Here is a 6,446-nt window from a genome sequence, read left to right as displayed (position 1 = left end):
CAGACAATATTACTTGTGCACAAAAGCAAATATGGTCACTGTATGGGTAATAAAAAGCAGGAAAACACATTTTTATTGAATGTTACATCAGAGCTTAATCTCGCTTTAAAGGACAACTGAAGTGAGAGGTATATGGAGGCTGCCATGATTATTTCCTTTTAAACAATACCATTTGCCTGGCAGCCCTGCTGATCCTCCGCCTCTAATACTTTCAGCCATAGACCCTGAACAAGCATGCAGCAGGTCAGGGGTTTCTGACATTATTGGCAGATCTGACAAGATTAGCTGCATGCTTGATTCTGGTGTTATTCCGGCACTACTGCAGCCAAATAGATCAGCAGGGTTGCCAGGCAACTGGTATTGCTCAACAGGAAATAAATATGGCAGCCTCCATAGTCTTCTCCCTTCAGTTGTCCTTTAAGGTGAACAGCAATGTTTGCAGCTTTGCCACATGTGAGGGAATCACCCTTGTGGTACAGCCCTCATTCTCAGAACTATCATTACTACCGTTGGCGATGATCACATTGGTAATCAGATGAAAGTTAGGTGTAATCTGTTCGTTGCCGTGGGGAGAGGAACATACTTATGATTTTCAATATTACACAATTGAAAGATGTGTAAAGGTGGCCATACACAGGTCGATTTGCCATCAGATTCGACCAATAGATAAATTCCTCTCTGATCAGAGAGGGATTGTATGGCTGCCTTTACTGCAAACAGATTGTGAACCGATTTCAGCATGAAACCGATCACAATCTGTGGAGCTGCCGCACCCTCCCCCCCCCCCCCCCGCACATACATTACCTTTTCCGGCTGGCGCGAGTTCCCTGGTCCACCGCTGTCTTCTTCTCCGCCTGGTCCCGGCATCTTCTCTCATCGGCATCCGCGTATAACTTTCTGTCACTCCAGTGACAGCGGAAGTTCAAATAGAGCGCCCTCTATTTGTACTTCCGCTGTCACTGCAGTGACACAGGAAGTTATACACTGATGCCGTGATGCGGAAGGTGATGGGAGAAGATGCCAGCCTGGAGGTGACAGCGGTGACTTGCGCCGGCGGAGTAGGTAATGTATCTCAGCTGTCTTGCGTCCGGCATTCGAACGCCGCCATCGACGCACTCCCGACCCACGAAAAATCTTCCGCACGGATGGATCGACGGGAGTCGACGGGAACGATGGATTCGATGGATCGTTCTGTCAGCGGTGTGCGCAGCGATTTCACGCCCGTTTTGATCACTGTGATCGAAACGGCCATATTTCGGCGGGAAAATCGTTAGGTGTATGGGCCCCTTAACGGTAATTCTCTGCTTGTGGTCAGCTGAATTCCTCCCTTAAATAGGATTGATGATTTTATTACTCTACAGCAATGATTACGAGTGTAAGTAATTAGTAAAGTCAATAAATGGAATCTCAACTCAACCTTCAGAGACCCTCCCAGGAGCAGCTATACTGTACATCTTTTCTGTCGATGTGACTGAGACTGAAGTAGATTAATGGCGACCGCGAGCAGAGCAGGATCATCCACCAGGCAACCTAGGCAGGTGCTTGGGGCCTAGTGGGATGTCAAGGGGCCCTCCAGCCACCTTCTCTGACCTCTCTCCACTTTAGCTTACCATGTCCACAAGGACCACAAGGTGGCCCCTAATCTACTACCTTGCCTAGGGCCCCATTACAATTTAATCCATCTCTGACCAAGAGGCAAAGGTATCTCCACCAACAGAATACCGTCTTTGTCTTAGAAACCAGATGGCATACATTTTTGGGCCAATTTCTGGGTGCGCTAACTTCTTCGGTGGCGGGGACGCCCTGTGGCGTCATTCCTTTGACTGGGGGTGATTTATCAAACTATTACCGACAGTTTTTTCTTCTTAATCTGTTCTAACCAGCAGGGAGAACAGCTCTGCATAATAATAAGAACGTTCTTAAATCCTAGGTAATAGTGGCAATTTAGCATGAATTTCTAGAGCTGCACTACAGTTAAGAAAAGTGCAAATCCATCCCTAAACTGGCGCAGATTAAGAAGTGCTTGATAGCAGTTCTGCAGGCTAGACATGATTGCAGAGTGCAGGCTGTACATGATTTGTGATGTGCTCCTCCCCCCTGCTGAATTCCTCCTCAGAGCCTGCTGCTATCAATACAGCAGGTGTGTTGGTTACCTCAGCAACAGCAATTCCCCTCACACGCTGCACTGTCTGAGATACCTTCCTAGCTTCTCCTATTTTACAGCAGGAATCTGCACTATCTAATGATTTCTTAAGTTGCCTGAGACGGTTCTGCATGGATTTCTAAAAACCTACTAATATTTTGTCTCAGACACTCTTGATAAATCTGTCCCACTGTTCCTTGATGTTAGGATCAGTGATGGGTTTCCGAGTAGGAAGCCACTCGAATTTGGAATTCAAATGAGGCTTAATTGCCTCGGGTGTGCACGCGGGAGACAGAGTTACTTACCCAGAAGTCCGTCGGCTTCTATGCGTCTAAATTCACTCGTACACGACCTATGGGCGCGTTACAAGACTCGCTACCACACTTCCTCCTTCAAGCCGGAAGGAGGTAGTGTGGTAGCGAGTCTTGGAACGCGTCCCATAGGTCACGTGCAAGTGAATTTAGAAGCATAGAAGCCGACGGACTTCTGGGTAAGTAACCCTGTCTCCCACGTGCACACCCGAGGCAATTAAGCCTCATTTTACTTCCAAATTCGAGTGGCTTCCTACTCGGAAGTAGAGATGTTGCGAACTGTTCGCTCGGCGAACATCTCTGGGGCTTTTACTACTTCCGGGTCGCTCTGACCCGGAGTAGTACGCCTGCGCTGCCTGGCGAAGCGCGTCCTAGATCGCGCTCCTGTTGCCGGGCACTCTCTGCGCATGTGCCTGACGTCGTTCATGACGTCACGCACATGCGCAGAGAGTGCCCTGCAACAGGAGCACGATCTAGGACGCGCTTCGCCGGGCAGCGCAGGCGTACTACTCCGGGTCAGAGCGACCCGGAAGTAGTAAATGCCCCATGTATTCAGAGATGTTCGCCGGCGAACGGTTCGGGAACCGTTCGCTACATCTCTACTCGGAAGCCCATCACTGATCCTAACATCAAGGCAATTAAGCCTCATTTTAGTTTTGAATTCGAGTGGCTTCCTACTTGGAAGCCCAGCACTAGTTAGGAACAAAGGTAGATGTGGAGCCGGGTCTCATCCTCAGTCACTAACTTAGCAAACAAAGTCCTTTTTCTTGCAGTTCAGCTCCTCTGCTGGTCTTGATATTTGTTTTTCAGCATTACAGTAAGGTAAGTACGCTAACACTTTAAGGGCTCTTACACAGTGGGACGTTGCGTTGCAGGGGACGTTAAGGTCGCATAACGTTCCCCTAACGCAACGCATGGTGGTGCTAAAGGTGGACGCTACATAGAGCCGCGTTATGCAGCTCTTGGTGCGCTGTTTTCGTTCGATAGAACCGGCAATGATTCATATGAATCATTGTTAGCAGGCACAGAACCGAGAATGATTCATATGAATCATTGCTAGCAGGAAGAGAACTGGCAGTGCAGTGAATATTAATTAGCCATGTGGCTGGCCACAATAGCGGACTCTCCCCTCCTCCTCTCCTGCACTGAGCATGTGCAAGCAGTCTAACGCGGCTAAAACCACCTATAACACACAGCATGCTGCACTTTCTTTGAACGTCCAGCCTCACACTGTATCGCAACGTGGGCACTGCTAACAGCCCATTAATTTTTAATTACTGTGAGTTGGGCTGTGTTACAGGCTGCTCTAATGTGCGCCTGTAACGTCCCACTGTGAAAGCAGCCTAAAGGACTACTATCGCAAAAATCGTAAAATACCTGTAAACACATACAAATAAGGGCCTGGTGCACACCAAAACCCGCTAGCAGATCCGCAAAATGCTTGCAGATTTTGAAACGCTTTCTCTTATTTTCCTGTAGCGTTTCAGCTAGCGTTTTGCGGTTTTGGGAAGCGTTTTTGGTGTAGTAGATTTCATATATTGTTACAGTAAAGCTGTTACTGAACAGCTTCTGTAACAAAACCCCCTGCAAAAACTGAAGTGCAGTTTTTCAGAACGGTTTGTGGTTTTTCTATACTTTACATTGGAGGCAGAAACGCCTCCGCAATCCAAAAATTGCCTCACCCCGGGAGTATGCGTTTCAGCAAAACACCTCCCGCTCTGGTGTGCACCAGCCCATTGAGATACATTGACCAAGGGTATCCGCAGCCGCAAGCGGCTGCAAAAACGCCAAAAAACCTGCTCGGTGTGCACCAGCCCAAGAAGTGCTTTTCTTTCAGAGTAACATGAGCCATAAATTACTTTTCTCCTATGTTGCTGCCACTTACAGTAGGTAGTAGAAATCTGACAGAACCGACAGGTTTTGGACTAGCCTATCTCCTCATGGGGGATTCTCAGGGTTTTTTTTATTTTCAAAAGCACTTAGTGATTGGCAGTTGCTCTGTCCATCTGCCAAAAAACTGTGTAGCAAGCAGGGAAGCTGGCCAGCATCATTGTATAAATCCTTTTCAGGGAATGTCTTTACAAAGAATAAAAGCCTTGCTGAGAATCTCCCATGAAGAGATGGACTAGTCCAAAGCCTGTCGGTAATGTCAGATTTCTACTACCTACTGCATGTGACAGCAACATAGGAGAAAAGTAATTTATGACTCCTTTTACTCTGGGAGAAATGTACTGCTTATTTGTATGTGTTTTTATTGATTTTACATTTTTCGATTTTTGCAATAGTGGTCCTCTAAACGCTTTACAGAAGCTGTGCAAAATACAGCAGGGATTGGCTGCTGAGCTCTTCTATGGAAGAGGCACAGAAGATGGGAAGACAGCCAGAGAGGACTATCTGTCAGTGACGTGTTCTCCCTGCGCTGAGCACCCATTCAGGCGAATGTCCGTGGCTCACAGCAAACATTTGCTCAGCTCTGCAGAGTACAGTGAGAGTCACTTATTTGCTAGTCATGATCATGTGCTAAAGCAGGATGTGATCACAGCGAATCGAAGCCTTGCAAATCTGTCAGCTGATCAAACAAGTCACATGCTTCTCCATGAGTTCTCCTAAACATGACCATCACTATTCCGCGTTCATTTCCTAGCAAATGCACGGGCAGCACGGTGGCCTAGTGGTTAGCACTCTCGCCTTGCAGCGCTGGGTACCTGGTTTAAATCCGTGTCTGCGTGGGTTTCCTCCGGGCACTCTGGTTTCCTCCCACATCCCAAAAACATACAGATAAGTTAATTGGCTTCCCCCTAAAAAAATTGGTCCTAGACTAAAATATATACTGTATGCACTAAACAATATATAGACATATGACTATGGTAGGGACTAGATTGTGAGCTCCTTTGAGGGACAGTAAGTAACAAGACAATATACTCTGTACAGTGATGCAGAATATGTCGGTGCTATATAAATACTAAATAATAATTAATCTCCAGATACCTCCCTGCCTGGAACCTTTGCTCCTCCCAGGAGACCCTTTAGTCCTCTAGCTTGGTCACCTACTCTCACTCCCGCATCCAGGACTTCTCACGAGCAGCCCCTCTCTTTGGAACTCTCTCCGTCAGCCTGTTCGTCATGCTCCAAGTCTGGAAACCTTCAAAGGCACTCTGAAACAACACCTTTTCAGACAAGCCTATAATTTGCTATAGGTAGCATTGGAAGTTCACTGCTCCATCCCCTATGCTTCATTCCCTATTGTTTCCACCCAAATACCATCTAGATCATACATGTCAAACTCCGGCCCGCGGGCCAAATTTGGCCCTCGGAACCATTCAATTTGGCCCCCAAGTGGTTTCCCCCCTTTGCATTATGTTTGGCCCACTCTAGACCACCAGGGAAGCTATATTGTAGGTGAAGCCCTAGAACGCCAGGGAAGCCATATGGGGAGGTAGGGAGAACTGTATAGGGGAGGATGGGGGTCTCTAGACACCAGGGAACTGTATAGGGGAGGGTGGGGGCCTCTAGACACCAGGGAACTGTATAGGGGAGGGTGGGGGCCTCTAGACACCAGGGAACTGTATAGGGGAGGGTGGGGGCCTCTAGACACCAGGGAACTGTATAGGGGAGGGTGGGGGGCTCTAGACACCAGGGAACTGTATAGGGGAGGATGGGGGTCTCTAGACACCAGGGAACTGTATAGGGGAGGGAGGACCACTGGACACCAGATAACTTTATAAGGGAGGAAGGTGGCCAGTAGACATTGAGGTTGGCCTGCAGCTAGGCCCCAGTGTACTGTGTTTGGTCCACTTTGTATTTGAGTTTGACACCCCTGGGACTCTAGATTGTAAGCTTGCAGAGGCAAGGACCTCATCCTACTGTTTCTTATTTTGCTGTAATTTGTCATATGAACGTGTACTGACTTTAGTGACATATTTAAAACCATACGTTAACTATGTATGTATTCTGTTTTCCGCAACACAAATCACTATTTTGATCAAATGATG

Source organism: Hyperolius riggenbachi, chromosome 5 (genome assembly GCF_040937935.1).
Source record: "Hyperolius riggenbachi isolate aHypRig1 chromosome 5, aHypRig1.pri, whole genome shotgun sequence".
NCBI classification, from domain to species: domain Eukaryota; kingdom Metazoa; phylum Chordata; class Amphibia; order Anura; family Hyperoliidae; genus Hyperolius; species Hyperolius riggenbachi.
This window is presented reverse-complemented; position numbering follows the sequence as displayed.